Source organism: Urtica dioica, chromosome 7, assembly GCF_054948205.1.
Source record: "Urtica dioica subsp. dioica isolate 48M chromosome 7, U.dioica_male_clone48M_v1_H2, whole genome shotgun sequence".
Lineage (NCBI taxonomy): Eukaryota > Viridiplantae > Streptophyta > Magnoliopsida > Rosales > Urticaceae > Urtica > Urtica dioica.
The window spans coordinates 34361944-34380796 of NC_142762.1; the positions used below are offsets into that span (position 1 = coordinate 34361944).

The window sequence follows — 18853 nt, forward strand, 5'->3', positions numbered from 1 at the left end:
GTAATCAAATCAACGGCAAGAAGCCAGTAATCTGTCCAGCTTTTGGATTGGACCACACATGCCTCAATATCTCACACTCATTCTTTCGCACCACCGCGACTGCATAGCTCCTGTGAGACCACTCTCGTCGTTGAATCAAATCCTCAATATAACTTATCACTGCTTCACCCTCGGCGGCGTCAACGACAAACAAAGAAGGTGAAAATAATAACCCACCGTCCTTGATGCAACAATCTAAACGGTAGCTTAATCACGCCCTTCGTCCACAAATCACACCTGACCCAGTCGGATTCTGTGCTTCCGAAATCGATGAAGAACGATTCGAATCCCATGTTAATAAATAGTCTGAGATCCTCAAAGTAGTATTCGATCAAATTAACATTGCAATCGGGATCGTAGTTGTAGCAATTTTGCCCTAAATCTAATTGCCTAATCTAATCAAACCACACACAATCACACAAACGAATAAGCTGAAAAGAAAAGAAAGAAAACAACCAGGATTTTTCCCATGCTTTGGCCAATAAAGACCCATGTGTATGTTGAGATCCGTTCGGAGAAGCTCGGTCTGTACTAGGATTTTTCTGGTTACACCTTCAACCTCACCAAACTGTTTCTCTCTACAATCACTCGCTCAATCTATCTATACAATGATTCTTTATCACAGTTTCTCACATGGAAATACGATCAAGTAGATCACCCAAGAATACAAACACTCAGAGAGAAGAAGATGAAGAGAATTCTTAGAAGCATGTATCAAATGAAGAGACTGAAGTGAATACAATATTCGAGTCCCTTTTAATGAAACAGCTTTTCTTGGTCTGGTAGTGGTCATTGGATTAAGCACAGATCAACAGATCATAATAGAGAGCTACTACCATGTCGTTCAATTACAGCGACAAAGCAACTTCTTTAATAGGACATCACGCTTACATGTTGCTTGATGGGCTAGTATATGGACCTCGCCAAATGACTGATTGGCTTCAACTCAAAAATAGTCAAAATCAAACGGAGGTTGTGGTACAGGCGACCATTCATTGGAATCGGGATTGTAGAACTCGAAATCAACTGCGCCGTCGACGAGTTCGAAAGAGAAGACGCAGATTTGGCCGTCGATGATCAACACCGCGCGATGCAATGTTTGGGAGAGATGACATCGGTCATATGTCTACATTTAGAAAGTAAAAAAATAATATGACCGATGTCATCTCTCCCAAACATTGCATCGCGTGGTGTTGATCATCGACGGCCAAATCTCCGCAAAATTAATGCAAACAAAGGGCACATAAAACAACGTAAATTATTATTAGCCTTAAAAATCATAAAAGATAGACAGAATAAGAGAAATTGTGACAATAATATTTTGAGTTGGATACACATTGTTACCAATAGACATAACTTATCACAATAAACGTATTCTGATTTTTTATTTTATTTTGTGAGAGAACTAAAAAAACTAACTAGACAATAAATAATACAAAGAGAAATTTTTAGTAGGAATGAGCATAATGAATTAAGTCGACGTTATTTTTGTCAAATTTTTATATCACGGAGTTCACGGAGCCAAGCAGCAAAACGAGGCCTCTCGAATCCAAAACCAGACCAAAAGTCCTGATTCAGAGGAGGCCATAAACCACCGTCCCAACGAGGAACCCCGAGTGTTAGAAAAATGCTACTAAATAAAGAAATCGATTTTTGGAAATATTGTTTTTAAAATACTTTGACTACTAAGACATATGACATGCTGTTCCAATACTCAGCAAACATTATTTTGCAATGTGACTACAGAAGCTTTTTTTCCAACGTATTGACTTGCTTAATAGAAGCTTAACATTTGCAAACAAAATTTAGTGAAGAGGCAAATTATTAAACGTGCAAAAGTACAAGGGGGTATTTATATCATTTATCCATTAGTAAAACTTCTGATTAAGTTCCGTCTGGTATAAATTACGGGTTCGTCTTGTCCTTCTGTGACATGGTAGGTTGTCTTTGGTGAGAGTATAGATCTGTGTCGAGTTCGTCAAGCATTGAGTACGGCCATCTTAGTTTTTGTCTTCGACTGTAATACTAGCCTTTGTCGCTTTCCCAAGGGGAGAGTATTGGTTGTGTTAACAGAAGAAACAATACTGAGATCCCAGAAAAATGGCGAGAGAATGAGGCGTGGAGGAGATTTCTGAGCTCTATGCGAATATACAATTGGAGGAGGAGGAAGATGGGGGTCTGATGTATGACGGAGAAGAGGAGACGTCTGATGAAATTGACACTAGATGGTGCCTGGTGGGGAGATTCATGGCTGAAAGAAGCATTGATTTTCAGGCCATGCAACATACGCTAGCGGAATTGTGGAGACCGGGAAAAGGAATGTACGTGAGGGACATCGGAGCACGCAGGTATATATTCCAGTTTTTCCACGAGGTTGACATTCAGAGAGTCAGAGAAGGGAGCCCATGGACATTCAATAGAGCCCTCTTGGTTTTCACACGACTGAAGCAGGGAGACATTCCGAAATAGATGGTCTTGAATGATCTCGACATCTGGGTGCAATTACACGACGTACTACCGGGTTTTATGTCGGAAAGGATTGTCAAAGACGTGGGCAATTACGTGGGGAGATTCATAGCATCTGACCCAAACAATTTCTCAGGGAATTGGAGGGAATATTTTCGAGTACGAGTATCGTTAAAATTGACCGAGCCTTTAAAACGAAGAATGAAGATAAGGAAAAGGGATGGAAATTTCTTCTGGGTCAACCTCAAATACGAGAGAGCACCATCCTTTTGCTTTATTTGTGGCCTTATTGGACACACTGACAGGTTTTGTGAAAAGCTTTTCGAAATCCCACCGGAGGAGATCGTCAGACCTTATGGGATTTGGCTGAGAGCACAACCTCGCCGGCATTTCAACCAGAATGGATCGAAGTGGCTAAGGACGGGACCGGTGATGAACACAGAGAAGGAATTTCCCGACGAGCAGAACAGGGAAGGAGAGAGAGCGTACAATCCGGAAAATCTTGTTGCAGAGAGATCAACGGCAGGAATCCAGGAGCGATCCCACGATTGTAGAGAACCAGATCAGAGGAGCGGGGACGTGATTGACGGAGGCGCGAATAGATCGGGGATAAGGGGGAGCGAAATCAGGAAATTGAAGGATTCTCAGTTAACTCGTTTGACTCCGGAGATGTCGGCATTAAAAGAGAAGCAAACTGTGGACCCCACAACTGACGCAGAAGAAGACGAGTTGGGCCTGGTGATCACTGACCCTAAACGAAGAAGAACTGAGGATACTATTGGGCTGGTTTCAAGCGGATATGAAGGAGCCCAAAATGGAGAGAAGGGTTCAAAAAACGGGTTTTTGGCGGGACTTGGTTTCCAGGCCCTCCAGACGTTATGAGTACTCTAAGTTGGAACTGCCATGGGCTTGGCAACCCACGGGCTATTCAGTTCCTCTTGGACCTTGTAGGTCAAAAGAAGCCTCGTTTTATTTTTTTATGTGAGACTTTATGTAAGAAGGAAAGAATTGAATGGTTGAGGAATAAATTGGGGTTTGAAGGTTTTTTCTCTGTTGATGTGGAAGGAAGAAATTGAGGTTTAGCGTTATTTTGGAGATTTAAAGAAGATGTAAAATTGATTAGCTACTAAAAAAACACATAGAAACTGAAGTTAGTCTCCAGGGTCAGCCCATTTGGAAGATCATGGGCATATACGGGGAGCCCAATCGTAGCCTGAGGAAGGAAACTTGGAACTTATTGAAGACAATTCATGGAAGAAACCATCTACCCTGGTGCGTCATCGGCGACGCCAACAATATTACACGCCCAGAAGATAAACGAGGTGGTCCTCCACATCCGGCGTGGCTGCTGAGAGGTTTCGAGGAAACGATTCAGGAGTGCGGACTTGCAGAACTCGAATTGAAGGGTTACCCATACACGTGGGAGCGAGGAAGAGGAAGCCCAGATTGGGTCGAGCTGCACTTAGACAAGGTTCTAATCAATGACCAATGGACATGAATCTTCCCGACGGCGTCCCTGCAAAACATTGAAGAATCAACTTCGAATCACACGCCCATCTTCTTGGAACCCGAGGCTAAGCTGAGAATCCCAAGACCGAGGAAGATCAGAATAGAATCGGCATGGTTGAGGAACCCGGAGGCACATGAGGTGGTGAATGAGAGCTGGGTACGGCTTCAGGGGCAGAGTTTGGCGAACAAATTGGCGGAATGTGGAAAGGAGTTAGCCGAGTGGGGAACCAAAATTACCGGAAATTTACAACCTCGGATAAACAAATGCAAAGCAAGAATTCGGAAACTCAAGGGAGGGAGAGACCCGAGATCGGTTAACGAATTCAAAAAGAATCAATCATAACTTTTTGAATTGCTTCAAACAAGAGAGACTTATTGGAGACAAAGATCTAAACAATTGTGGTTAAGAGGCGGAGACCAAAACAGAAAGTTTTTCCACGCCTACGCCTCGTCAAGACAGAAATCCAACGCCATCGAGAAGTTGAAGAACGATGCAGGTGAGTGGGTGAGTTGGAATTCAGGGCTGCAAGCTATGGTAGCTTATTTTGATGGGCTTTTTGAGGAAGCCGAGAGTAATTGGGAGGAAGTAACGAGAGAAGTGAGACCCTCTGTTACGGATGAGCAAAACGCGAAGTTGCTACGACCGGTCAGCGCTAAGGAAGTAAAAGATGCCGTTTTCCAGATGCACCCAGACAAATCCCCGGGTCCTGATGGCATAAATCCAGGTTTTTACCAAAAAATACTGGAATATTGTAGGAACCGATATTGTTAAAATGGTCAGGGATTTCTTTGCGTCCGAGGCTCTCCCACAGGGCTTGAATGACACCCACATTGTGCTAATTTCGAAGAAAAAGGATCCTGAGACCCTGGGAGATCTAAGACCCATTGCGCTGTGTAAACCTAGGATGGATACACGGTTGTCAAGTTGCGAGAGGAGCACCTTCGGTATCTCATATATTGTTTGCTGATGATAGCTACCTTTACTGCCGAGCGGTGGCGAGTGAGGCTAATAGAGTTAAAGAGCTCCTGCACGTTTTTGAAAGGGCATCTGGACAAGCAGTTAACTACACAAAATCCCAATCTTTCTTTAGCAAGAACACACGGCTTGAGGACAAGAGGGAGGTGATTAAAGTCTTGGGGATTGAAGAGGCGGGTATGTGTTGTCAATGGTGCCCACAAGAAGAGTTGTAATCTTTATTTTGTACATTTGATGTAATAAAGTCTCATGAAGACTCTTGCTTGTAATTGCCTATCTATTCATTAATAAAGTTGAAACGTTCATTCATTCTTTCTTTGTTTGAAGCTTTATGATAAAACCTTAGTCTTTTAGTCCATAAACAAACTTAACAACTTACGAAGAGACAAATGTAGATTTGCATGAACAAACTCTTCGTAGTTTGCTTAAAACGATATATTCGCAATCTTAGGGTCAAAGGACTATTGACCTCAGTACGATTGTTAGAAGAATCTATGATGTCTGGTTATGAGGCATTGAGAGTTGGAGACTCTATAGTTCTTCTAGGTATCTTCCGAAGGTACTGAATTGACCAGTGCACTTCTAGAGACAATATAAGAACAAACCATTTAACCTCTTATGTCTCGAAGTCACTATGTATGAATTGCATCATGCTTACCTTAATCCTGAAATGAGACATGCCATTTCACACCTTAGTATTCTCATTTGAGAAAGTCAAAGTTCGGACTCACTATGTGATTCCGAACAAGGCCTATTGGTGAAGTACTAAGTTGTGAGTCTGTCATGAGTAACTTTGTGAAGTTCTCATAGATATGGAATTCATGTACAAGATTGCTGAAATGCAATGTATGTCACCTCATGCTTTGTTCCTTGGAGTGTGAATAAATGAACTGGCCAGTGTCCAAATTGAGTCCTGACTCTTTTGGATGAAACAATGTGACTTGTTAGCTCCTCGTCAATACATTGTTTCTAACTTATTCACAAGCGACAAAGGAGTTGAGGAAATAACAGCTAGAAGGGTAAAATGGTAATTTAGTAAATCCCGACTAGCTGATGACATTCATGAAGGGTAAACATAGATAATATTCAGTGGATCCGCTCATTATAATTAGGTCGAATTCTTGAGTAGAAAACAAATTCATTTGAACCGAGAGATTTTCAGTGTCAGCTCTTTAGTGGAGTCAGTTGGCATTAAGCTAAACTTGGAAAAGGTTTGTGAACTTTTGAGTCCAAGTGTTTAGCTCAAGCTTTGTTCATTTGGGTCCATGAGGTCACTGTCACGAATCACATCGATAGGAATAGTTAAACTGGAAGCTAAGTCAAAACAAGAACGAAAATAGTCAAAATGGTATTTTTGTCTTTTGAGACATATGATGAAATGAATGTCAATAAATTTTTTGACAAGTTCATTTGATGACTTAATGTCACTCGGCCATAACTTGATTATTGGGCCTTGTGAATTAATTTCATTTCATAAGAATTTTATTGAAAATTCTTAATGGGCTTTTCTCATGTTGTCATGAACAAATGAAGAAGCTTCTAGAAGCTCCTTCTAGATGAGAATAGGCGCCCATAATACCCAAGGAAAGAGAAAATATTTTGTGCATAAATGTATCAAGATACTTGCCAAAAGAAAAAGAAGAAACAAATTTCCTATGCTTGCCATAAGGAAATTCGGCCAAACAAGCCAAGAGAAAGTCAAAGGCATGGAATAAAAGAGGAAACTAATCCCTTGTGGATGTGCATGAGGTGGGCGCCTATGTTGATAGGAATGGGTAATAAAAGATTGCTCATAAAGGCTTGGAAAATAAGAGGAAACTACTTCTTTCCAAGGCCAACCATTCTCCTATAAATAGGACCCTCATTCCTCTCATTCTATTCATTCAACATAAGTTAGAGATTGAGAGACTCTCTCTCTAGACATTGTTGGCCGAAAATCCTCTCTCTCTCTCTCTAGTTTATTTTCGATTTTTTCTTGTCTTGGCACCTAGGTCCTCACTCGACCTAGTGTTTAGCTCTGCGACTTCGAGACTCGTTCTTAAGTCGTAGTGTTTAAAAGTGCCCACTCACTAATTCCTTTATTTCGAGTGATTTAGTGATAGAAACTTTCGTGGTTGCTCGAGGTGCCGAGGAAAGGAAGAGAGACGTGCTGCGAGGGGAGACGAGCGTTGCAAACTTTCCAAAAGCTTCTTCAAAGTTCAAGCTTCAAGAAAGGTTAGTAGACTCTTAGCTCATATTGATTTTTAATTACATGTACTTGCTTCTTTGTCTAGGTTAGTAAAAACTGTTTTTACTTGAAAAGAAATTTTTTAAATTCCGCCGCTTCCCGAAGCGTTTAATCTTTTTCTTAAACCCTAGATCAATTCCAACAGTATGGACATCAAATACTTGGGTTTGCCTAGCACCATTGGAAGAAATAAGAATGCGATTTTGGGTTACCTAAAGGAAAGAATCCGGGAGAGAATTCAAAGATGGGATTGGAAACTTTTGTCAAGGGCGGGTAAAGAAGTTTTGATCAAAACAGTGGCACAAGCTCTTCCTACTTACACCATGAGTGTTTTTCTTCTCCCCCAAGGTATGTGTGAGGAAATAGAGAAAATGTTCAACAAGTTCTGGTGGAATTCAAGCGGCAAGGAACAACGAGGGATCCATTGGGCGGCGTGGGACAAAATGTGTAAGCACAAATCTCAAGGGGGAATGGGGTTCAAGAATCTACATGATTTTAACATGGCCATGCTAGAAAAACAAACGTGGAGATTTCTCACCAAAGAAGATTCCCTGGTCAGTAGAATATACAAGGCACGATACTACCTGAAGAACTCTTTTTTGGAGGCAGAATTTGGACCGAATCCGAACTTTATATGGCGTAGTATTATGGAGGTTCAGAGTTTAATCAGAAAAGGTGGGAGAATGAGCATTGGCTCGGGTAGTCAGGTAAAAATCTTGGGGGAACCGTGGCTTCCAAGTGATGATGACCCGGCAATCAGCTCTACAAATCCCCTGCTTGAAGGAAAGATGGTCAGCGAATTGATGTCGACTGATAGAAATTCTTGGAATCGAGATATGTTGGAGAGCCAGTTCAATGAGAGAGACAGGAATTTGATCGTCCAAGTACCGATATGCATAACAGACATTGACGATGGCTGGTATTGGCGTGAAGAAACCTCCGGATGGTTTTCAGTGAGAAGTGCATACAAGTTGATTCAACGGGAGAAAGGTTTTTGGAGTGAACACCAAGCTCTAGAAATCTGGAAAATGTTATGGAAAATTAAAGCGCCTCCGAAGTGTAAGGACCTCATGTGGCGATCTTTATCGGGTTGCATCCCGACGAAGGATCGGCTCATCTCGAGGAGAGTCAACGTGAGTCCGGAGTGTGCTTTATGTGAGGAGACAAGAGAAACTGCAACTCATATACTCTTTGAGTGTCGCTTTGCGAGGAGTTGTTGGGTTGCAACAGGTCGGCATATCTTGGAGATAGGAGAAAGAAGCGCGTCTACATGGCTGGAACAATTATGTCAAGGAGCAACGGAGAATGAGAAGGCGGAGATTCTTGCGCTATGCTGGGTGATATGGAAAGCCAGGAACACGAAGCTGTGGGAAGGAAAAAACATGGTAACAGCAGAGGTGGTCACGATGGCGTTAACAACTCTGAATCAATGGCTGTCAGCCCAAGAAGTTAACGCAGAAATACAAAGAAGCCCAAGCGAGGCACCAGTGGAAAATCAGAAATGGGCACCCCCGCCTGAAGGAAAGCTAAAAATCAACGTGGACGCGGCACTTTTTCAACAACAAGACAGCTTCGGGTTTGGAATTGTCGTGCGAAACCACCAAGGAGCTTTAATGGAAGCTGTGACCGGTTGTCGGACTGGAGCATACTCGTCGGCGGTTGCGGAGGCCATCGGAATCAGGGAAGCTCTCAGTTGGACCAAGCAGCGTGGATGGACTGACATAATAATTGAGGGTGATTGTTTACAGGTTATCCTATGGTCTCTGCTTTTGATAATATTGTGCAAGATTGTAAAACCCTCTTATTAGACTGTGTTAATGTTTCTTTAAATTTCGTTAAACGATCTGCAAACGGCGTTGCTCACTCTCTTGCGAGGGCATCGAATTTATACCCAGATTGTATGTTCCACGAGGAGGATGTTCCTCTGGAAATCAAACTCTTGATTCAGTAAGAGTGTTGAGTTTTAATGAAGATTATTTCTTCTGTTAAAAAAAAAAAAAAGACATATGACATGCTTAAGAAGAAATCTTATATTTAAGTGTTAGTAAAATGCTAATAAATATACAGATGTATATTGGAAATTATGTTTTAAAATACTTTTGACTATACTAAGATAGAAGATATGGTTAAGAATAAATCTTATATTTCAGTGGTAGAGAAATGCCACAAACTATATAGATGTGTACTGGAAATTATATGTGTTTTCAAAATACTATGAATATACCAAGACTGAAGATATATGCTTAAGAATAAAATCTTAATATAAGTGTTAGGAAAATGTTACCAAAATACTTTATTTCAATGGCCACGACATTGCGGACCTCGCGTTTTCGAAGTCGTAGAGTATGCTAGCCACATCTACATGCGTTGCAGGGGCGCTGGTCGGGGCTAGTGGGGGCACCTTGCCTTCTTTCGTTTGAGGCCTGATCAATGGGAGTCGTATGGGGCGGAGCAACGTTGTTTGGGCAGAGTCTGGCTATAGTCTGCACGACCTCATTTTCAGGAGGAAGCCGATTTTTTGAGATTCACGAACGTTGAAGTGCTATTTCAAGTTCCTATGTAGCAAGGGGAAAGTTCCCGATCGTCATTTCGCTGAATTACCCTTTCATGTTATGCTGTTGCTAGTTGTGGCATCGGTGCGCCCTGCGCGACTATGTGTCGCGGTCCGAGCCCAGTTCATCTGTGCTCCTGATCGGCAAAGAGATGTTTTTTATGAAGCGGTGGGGCTTCGTTATTGATGTCGAATAAGGCGTCAGTCGATGCCTTCCCCAACGCCAGGATGCCACGATCGAGATCTCGTCTTGGGGTCGGGAATACCGTTGTCTCGTCTGTGCGAGAGTGTGCGTGACCACTCTCGTCCTCGTTCATGCGAGCATAGGTACGTTCATCCTCAGAGCCCAGCCACTTCGTCACAAACATCTCTGTGGTTATATACTATACAGTATAAAATAAAATAAAAACTTATATACTACATACAAATACAAACACTAACGTAAGTAGTAATAAAAAAGGGTAATTTAGCAAAATAGTCAACATAAACGTTGAGAATTGCTAAATAGCCAAGGTTTTCTAAATATTAGGTAAATAACCAATTTATATATTTACAAACGTAAATATTAAGTAAATAACCACTGTCATATTAAGCCACGTCATCATTTATGGCTATTTACCTAATATTTATCAAACCTTGGCTATTTAGCAATATCAAACGTTTAAGTTGGCTATTTTTCTAATTTTTTGTAAAAAAAAAACTTGTCTATAGAATATTATGAGTGTGTATGACTATATGTGTAGCAACAATGTGTACGACTTATGGTAGTTTAATTATACAAAATAAAAGTCCCACATGAGAAAAGTAGTGTAAGTTTAGAAAAAAAAATGATATACATAGGAAAACTAAGCCTAGAATCTTCTGTCGAAACTAACAGAATCGTATGTCGTTTCATTGGAGAAAACCTTGAGGTTGCTCAATATATACTGCATATACACGCTGCATGTTTGGCTTCTCAAATGTTGTAACCAATCTCGCATCTTTTCCTTTTCCAGCAATTAAATTTCGCGTCAAGAGAATGGAAAACCAGTTTGGCGATTCCAGAGCTAGTGTTTGTGTTTGGCTTCCGAGAACTATCAAACACTTTCTCGGCGGTGGTTGGAGAATTCAATTTTTTTTCCGACAGCGAAACATGAGTTCGAGCGGTCAGCGATCGCTGAAATTAACAGTATTGTCCTATATTGGGTGTGAGTTGTGAGCTTCTTGGGCCTGTATGTAATTCTGCGTGCGCATGAGTTAGTGACTGTAGTCCGACAATTTATTTTTGGATTATTTACCTATAATCCCTTAAAATATGAGGAGGAGCGATTATTGACTATACTCGTGTTCATTCGGTCTTTTCATCGAGCTCTTTTTTTTAGGATATAATGTGTTGGTTTTACTGTTAGGATTTGAACCCCAAATCCGATCTAGTAAAAATAACAACCAACTTGCAAAGAATAAAAATAACACACAGATTTATAGCGGTTCACTCTCAATGCAAGAGTCACGTCCACTTTTCTGCCATAGATTTCACAAATAACCCAAATTGGGAGTTGGGTTTACAATCTCACCCAAATAAGGTTGTCCGGGCATTATCGTCGTAAGGTGTTCATAGTCATAATAGGTTCTTTAGTCAAGCATTTTGTTGATACGACAAGGAGAGGAACACGAGTGAGTGTAGACTCCTGAGAAAGAAATGGATAGAGAGAGACAGAGAGAAATAAAGCTTAATTCATATTTCATTGATCAGTTGATCAACATTCATCGTAGTGACGTAAATGAAGTAGGATGACTTGTCAGATACTGGTGTTCATACGGCCCGGAAGACTATCAAGATCGCCAATCCGGTTCCAAAGATGGCCCAAATGCAAAATCGTCGTCGGGAAAAGGAAGTCGGCATGGGAGACGCCACATGATGAGGGGTTGCCTATGCCATTTCACCGTGAAGCGCTTGTACTCTCGCCCGTCTCTCGCGCTCGTGATCTTCAACCAGAGGAATCACATCGATAAATATGGGTCGCCCTGCCACGGGGCGCTGGACCGCGACGCCCTGGGGACCAGAGCCATGTACACCCCTCGGATCTCCGAGGAGCTACGACACAGAGTGGCGTCGATGCTCTGCTCCGGAATCTCCTCGGACGCCATAATCCAGCACCACGACCGGGCGGTCCGGGGCCACGGCAGACCCCACAGTCGCGACGATCTCCTGACGCGGAACGATGTGCGCAACATTGGCATCGCGGACGCTGACGTGGTTCTCGATGAGAACGATCTCGGGCTCGTGAAGGTCGTCTCTCAGACGGACCGAACGAAGGCTTACACGATATGGAACCCAACCGGGTCGGAATTTTCTTCATGTAACTGCCCTTCGTCGAGGGCTGGGAATCTCTGCAAGCACGTCGTCAAGGTTGCGATTTTTTGCAGGAGCCGTCTGGTCGCGGGGCCGTTGCTTGCTGCGTAAGTTTACCGGCATACGTTGCTTGACCTAGCTCGAGACGATCCGGGGGACCCACTCGTTCTCGATCGCGCCGTTTTGCACGCGGCTTAATTGCGACATGGCATCAGAGGCTTGGAAGAGCTCTCCAATAACGGGTTGCTCCGACCTTTACCTCCCGAGATCGAGATCGGCTCTCACTCGGCTGAAAATGCCCCTCCCACTCGCTTCCTTCAATTGGACCCTTGAGAGACACAAACCTCTGGATAAAGAAGAATTTATCACACATGTCTTATCTTCGTCCGCGGAGATGAGTTTTCACCAAGAACCATAACGGCTACGGTATTTATTTTTGTACTGTAGAATTCCGTCAGCGATCTGGAGCGAGCTGGAGCAAGCAGGAGCGAACTGAGGAGCGAACTGGAGCGAGCTGAGTAGCGAGCTGAGGAGCGAGCAGGAGCGAACTGGAGCGAGCTGAGTAGCAAGCTGGAGCGACCTGCGAGCTCGCTGAGGAGTTGAGCGACCTGCGAGCTGGAGCGACCTGCGAGCTCGCTGAGGAGTTGCTGCGTGTTGAGCAAGCTCCGAACTGCGATCTGCGAGCTGTGTTTCGTTTTATCCTTTAAGTGTTCCTTTATTTTCTGCTATTAGTTAGCCTGGTAATTAAGTTACCGAGTCTTTAGGCATGTTTAGTCCCGGATATCTTGGCTGTTAAGATATCGGAATAATAGGCTTTTATTATGGTATTTAAGTTAGTTTATTCGTCTCTTCCCTGTATAAAAAGACTCATTCGAGTATCGGAAATAATATCGAGTATTCCCTCATAAAACACTAGCCTCAATTCTTTATGGTATCAGAGCAGTGTTAACCTCGATCCAGAAAATGACTAAATATGGTCAATCACACGCCCTAGCGTCATCATCTGAAACACCTTCCCTAAACACCTCCATGGCCGATCAAAACCCTCACACCATCACCAGTCACAAGCTCAATGGCCAAAACTATCTTCAATGGTCACAGTCTGTCCAAATGTTCATCTGTGGTCGCAGCAAAGACGATCACCTCACCGGAGAAGCCAAAGCCCCGAAGAAAGATGATCCAAAATTCAAGACTTGGAAGGCAGAGAATAGCATGGTCATGTCATGGCTTGTTAATTCTATGATGCAGATAGGTGAAAATTTCTTGCTTTACTCTACTGCATCTGAAATTTGGGAAGCTGCTCGTATCACTTTTTCAGATTCATAAAACACATCGGAGCTATTTGAGACAGAAAACCTCCTTCATGACTCAAAACAGGGAGAAGCTTCTGTTACTCAATATTATAGCACACACTGACAAGATTATGGCAAAGAATCGATGTATATGATCAACACAGGTGGAACTGCCCTGAAGACTCGCTGCTCTATGCAAAGATCTTGGAAACCAAGCGTGTATTCAAGCTCTTATCAGGTCTCACCAAAGAGCTAGACGAGGTCAGAGGGAGAATCTTGAGCATCAAGCCACTGCCAACTCTTCGTGAAGCTTTTTCAATGGTCAGACATGAAGAAAGCCGTAGAAAGCTCATGATTACTGCACCCCAATCCTCTCCAAGTCCTCATGATGCCTCTGCCTTGATAGCTCACGAAGAGTCTTAGGCCCTGGCTGCTAAGGCACCCTACAACAAGACCAAGAAAGGAAGACCCTACTGTGAGCACTGCAAGAAGCCAAGACACACACGTGAGACATGCTGGGAGATTCATGGCAAACCTGCAAACTGGAAGCCTTCAAGGCACCCAAGAGACCAGGAGACTCAAGCCAATTCAGCATCCTCCAGCCCCTTCAGTCCTGAGCAGCTTGAAATGCTCACATGCCTCATCAGAAAAGCCAGCCAACAAGGTGACTCGCCTACAACCGGACTAATTGCTCAAAAAGGTACAATACATGAGGCTATTCAAGCCTTAACAGCATACCATGTGACTACTAATCTCTCAATTGTGTGGATCATGGATTTTGGGGCATCAGATCACATGTCAAGCAGTTTCCATCTATTCAACAATTATACACCATGTAATGAGAAGTTGTATGTCACAATAGCCGATGGATCAAAGGCCTTGGTAGCTGGGATTGGTTCAGTAAAAATCACCAATCAACTCACACTGAGTTCTGTATTACATGTACCTAAGTTACACTGCAATTTACTATCTGTTTATAAGGTAAATAAGGACTCATGTTGCCTAACTATCTTTGATGATGTGTCTTGTGAAATTCAGGAAAAGAAATCAGGGATGACGATTGGCAGTGCTGAAATGTGTGGTGGACTCTACCTCATCAAGACAAGCGTCGAGACCAGCAAAATTGCCTCAGCTTCAATCCTCAAAAATAAGTCAGCCTTCTCTCAAGCAGATAGAGATATTATGTTGCATCACTATCGCTTAGGACACCCAAATTTCATGTACCTCAAGAAAATGTTTCCAAAATTATTTATCAATAAAGATATAAATTTGTTTCAGTGTGATGTGTGTCAACTATCTAAGCATACTCGTAGCTCTTATAACCCTAAGCAATATGTCCCATCAAAACCTTTTTCTGTTTTACATAGTGACATTTGGGGTCCCTCAAGAGTAAAAAATCTAAATGGTGCTAGATGATTCCTAACCCTCATTGATACCACACTAGAATAAGTTGGGTATACCTTATGAAAGACAAATCTGAGGCTAGCTCAATCATCATCCAGTTTCACAAGATGATAAAAAACCAGTTCACCACAGACATACAGATTATACATTCAGATAATGCCAAAGATTATTTCAATGCACAACTCAACACTTACTTTCAATCTCAGGGTATCATTCACCTTAGCTCATGTGTCCAAACACCTCAACAAAATGGCATTGCTGAAAGAAAAAATAGACACCTATTAGAAGTAGCTAGATCCCTTATGTTTACCTCACATGTACCAAAATACCTCTGGGGAGAAGCCATTCTAACCGCCACATGCCTCATCAATAGGATGCCCTCAAGAGTCCTAGAATTCAAATCCCCATGTGAAAAACTGAGAGAATCTTTTCCAACAACTAGGCTCATATCCACAATCTCACCCAGAGTCTTTGGATGCTCTGTCTTTGTACACACATATGATCACCGCAAATTGGATCCTAGGTCCATCAAATGTATCTTCATTGGTTATTCTTCCACTCAAAAGGGGTACAAGTGCTACTCACCTCAAAACAAGAAAACCTATATTTCCTATGATGTTACCTTCCATGAGACCACACCATACTATGACTCCTCAGAAGGACTCATAGAAACCCCAAGCACACCAATCCACCACACTCAGTCCATGCCTACTACCCTAAACATCATATACACCATACCAGATCCACAACAAGAGCCACACCTCACAGATGAATCTCACCAAGACCAGATACCACAAGAGACACACACACTTCAGCACTCCTATGAGACATCACCTGATCAATCCTTAATCAACATCACAGATGAGTCAACTCAAGGTAACATTAGTCCTGAAATGCCTGCAAATAGTACAATTAACAGTGAAACAGGTCCTGATCTTCCCATTGCCTTGAGAAAGCCATCACGAGCATGTGGTCCATACCAGATCGAAGACTACATCTACTATGGAAATCTCTCCAGCAAGTATCAAGCCTTCCTGACTCAACTGGATCAAGTCACCACACCAGATACAATTCAGGAAGCAATGTCAACCCCTGAATGGAGAAAAGCTGCAATGGATGAGATAGAAGCCCTAGAGAAAAACAAGACCTGGAGCATTGAGGAACTTCCAAGAGGAAAGAGAACAGTGGGGTGCTGATGGCTGTTCACGGTCAAACACAAGTCAGATGGCTCCATTGAAAGGTACAAAGCTCGACTTGTAGCCAAGGGATATACTCAATCCTATGGAATTGACTACCAAGAGACATTTGCACCTGTGGCTAAACTGAATACAATCAGGGTCATTATGTCCAGTGCGTCAAACTTGGATTGGCCATTGTACCAGTTAGATGTCAAAAATGCCTTCCTTAATGGCACACTTGAGGAAGAAGTGTTCATGGACTTGCCCCCGGGATTCGAAGGTGATCATGGAAGCAAGGTTTGTCACCTCCATAAGTCCATCTATGGACTCAAACAGAGTCCACGAGCCTGGTTTGGGCGCTTCACTAGAGTCCTCAAGAGCTGCCAATTCAGCCAAAGCCATGCAGATCACACATTGTTCACCAAGCATTCAGCTCAGGGAAAATGTACCATCCTCAGTGTTTATGTGGATGATATAATCCTCACCGGTGATGATGAAGAAGAGATCATGAAGGTCAAACGTGTTCTGGCTACTGAGTTTGAAGTCAAAGATCTTGGAGAGTTGAGGTATTTCCTCGGCATGGAAGTAGCAAGGTCCAAGATTGGAATCTCAGTGTCTCAGAGGAAGTATACTCTGGATCTGCTCAAAGACACAGGTATGCTGGGGTGCAAACCTGCTGAGACTCCAATGGATTCAACTGTGAAGCTACTGAAGAGCAGCACTGAGAAGAGAGTGGATAAGGGTCAATACCAAAGACTTGTTGGGAAGCTTATCTATCTGGCTCACACAAGACCAGATATAAGTTTCTCAGTAAGCATGGTAAGCCGTTTCATGAATGACCCCTCAGAGATTCACATGGAAGTTGTAATGAGAATCCTCAGATACCTCAAGTCCACACCGGGAATGGGATTGATGTTCAAGAAACATTCAAGCTGTGAGATCCAAATCTTCAGCGATGCAGACTAGGCAGGCTCAAAGACTGACTCCATATCAACCTCAGGCATGTGCTCGTTTGTCTGGGGAAACCTGGTCACTTGGAGGAGCAAGAAGCAGTCAGTTGTAGCCAGAAGTAGTGCTGAGTCAGAGCTGAGATCTTTAGCTCATGGGGTGTGTGAAGGAATGTGGCTAAAGAAGCTGCTCGAGGATTTGAAGATCAAGATAGATGGCCCAGTAAAGATATTGTGCGACAACAAGTCAGCAATAAGTATGGCTAAAGACCCTGTTCAGCATGACAAAACAAAACACGTCGAAATCGATCGCCATTTTCTGAGTGAGAATATTGAAGAAAAGGTGATCTCCCTGTTATATGTGAGTTCTACAGATCAAGCTGCTGACATATTTACCAAGCCATTGCCACGTCAACTCTTCACCAACAATTGTTCCAAGCTCGCCTTGTTTGACATCCACAAGCGAGCTTGAGGGGGAGTGTAGAATTCCGTCAGCGAGCTGGAGCGATCTGGAGCGAGCTGGAGCAAGCAGGAGCGAACTGGAGCGAGCTGAGTAGCGAGCTGAGGAGCGAGCAGGAGCGAACTGGAGCGAGCTGAGTAGCAAGCTGGAGCGACCTGCGAGCTCGCTGAGGAGTTGAGCGATCTGCGAGCTGGAACGACTTGCGAGCTCGCTGAGGAGTTGCTGCGAGTTGAGCGAGCTCCGAACTGCGATCTGCGAGCTGTGTTTCGTTTTATCCTTTAAGTGTTCCTTTATTTTCTGCTATTAGTTAGCCTGGTAATTAAGTTACCGAGTCTTTAGGCATGTTTAGTCCCGGATATCTTGGCTGTTAAGATATCGGAATAATAGGCTTTTATTATGGTATTTAAGTTAGTTTATTCGTCTCTTCCCTGTATAAAAAGACTCATTCGAGTATCGGAAATAATATCGAGTATTCCCTCATAAAACACTAGCCTCAATTCTTTATGTACCATTTGACTAGTGTATCGGTACCGGACAAGAACCTCACTCGTTTTTTATTACTAGAAAATAGAAAGAGGCAGTATATCTGTCCTATATTCAACCTATAATTATCTGCTAATTGCTTTAAATCCTATATTCCTCAGATTTTAACATCCGTCTTGAATCTCCATGATTTTCATATACATGTTCACATTGCACTTAACAGAGAGTCAAAAGGGTCCTCTGTTAAGTTTCGCGTTTTGGTTAAGGCGATAAATTTAGAAGGTAGTACTCGGAACTTCTAGCATTTTTTTATATGCAATCATACCGTAGTTTGAAGGTTCAATTGCTAAAAAAAAAAAAAGATATGAAAAAAATCATTGGTTGGTCATCTGTAACGGAACAAAACTTGAATAGAGCATTTGCAAATTGGTGTTTTGGAAAGTCGATAATCGACATCCAAGGTATTCCTTGAACTCAAAGTACATAGGTTTTTCTATCTGTTGGATTTGGAACTTGCATTGAATATACAGAGAAACAATGTTTTTATCAGGCACTGTAAAATACAAGTTAATCGTGCATAGTATTTATCTGATGTATTAGATGGATATTTGTTGATGTTCTGATGTGTATAGGCCAACTAACATATTGCCAACATTGACGTTATATATGCGATAGGATGCGATAGGTTTGGCGTCTGTAATTAATTAACTATTTATTTAGCATGACAAACATAAGTGAGAAGAAAGTGATATGGTAATTACGTTTTGATGCTTTGGGAGCCCAATAATTGAGGTTAATAATGTCAACTAGAATGAAGTTCACAACACAGAACTTTCAAATCTTTCATCACTAAATTTTGGAATCTTTTTCCCGACTTTGTCCCCATGATTGAGAGCAATAATTTTTAGCGTTTGCTAATCATCTTTGTCTTGATTTGTTTGTTTGTCCTAGACTTATCTTTCGCGATCACTTGATCAGATCGATACGAT

General features: G+C 42.4%; 1 pseudogene; it reads left to right on the forward strand.

The window, feature by feature from the left end:
• Positions 1-10786: 10786 nt before the first annotated feature.
• LOC149391013 (uncharacterized) lies at positions 10787-12433 on the forward strand (annotated as a pseudogene).
• Positions 12434-18853: the final 6420 nt, after the last annotated feature.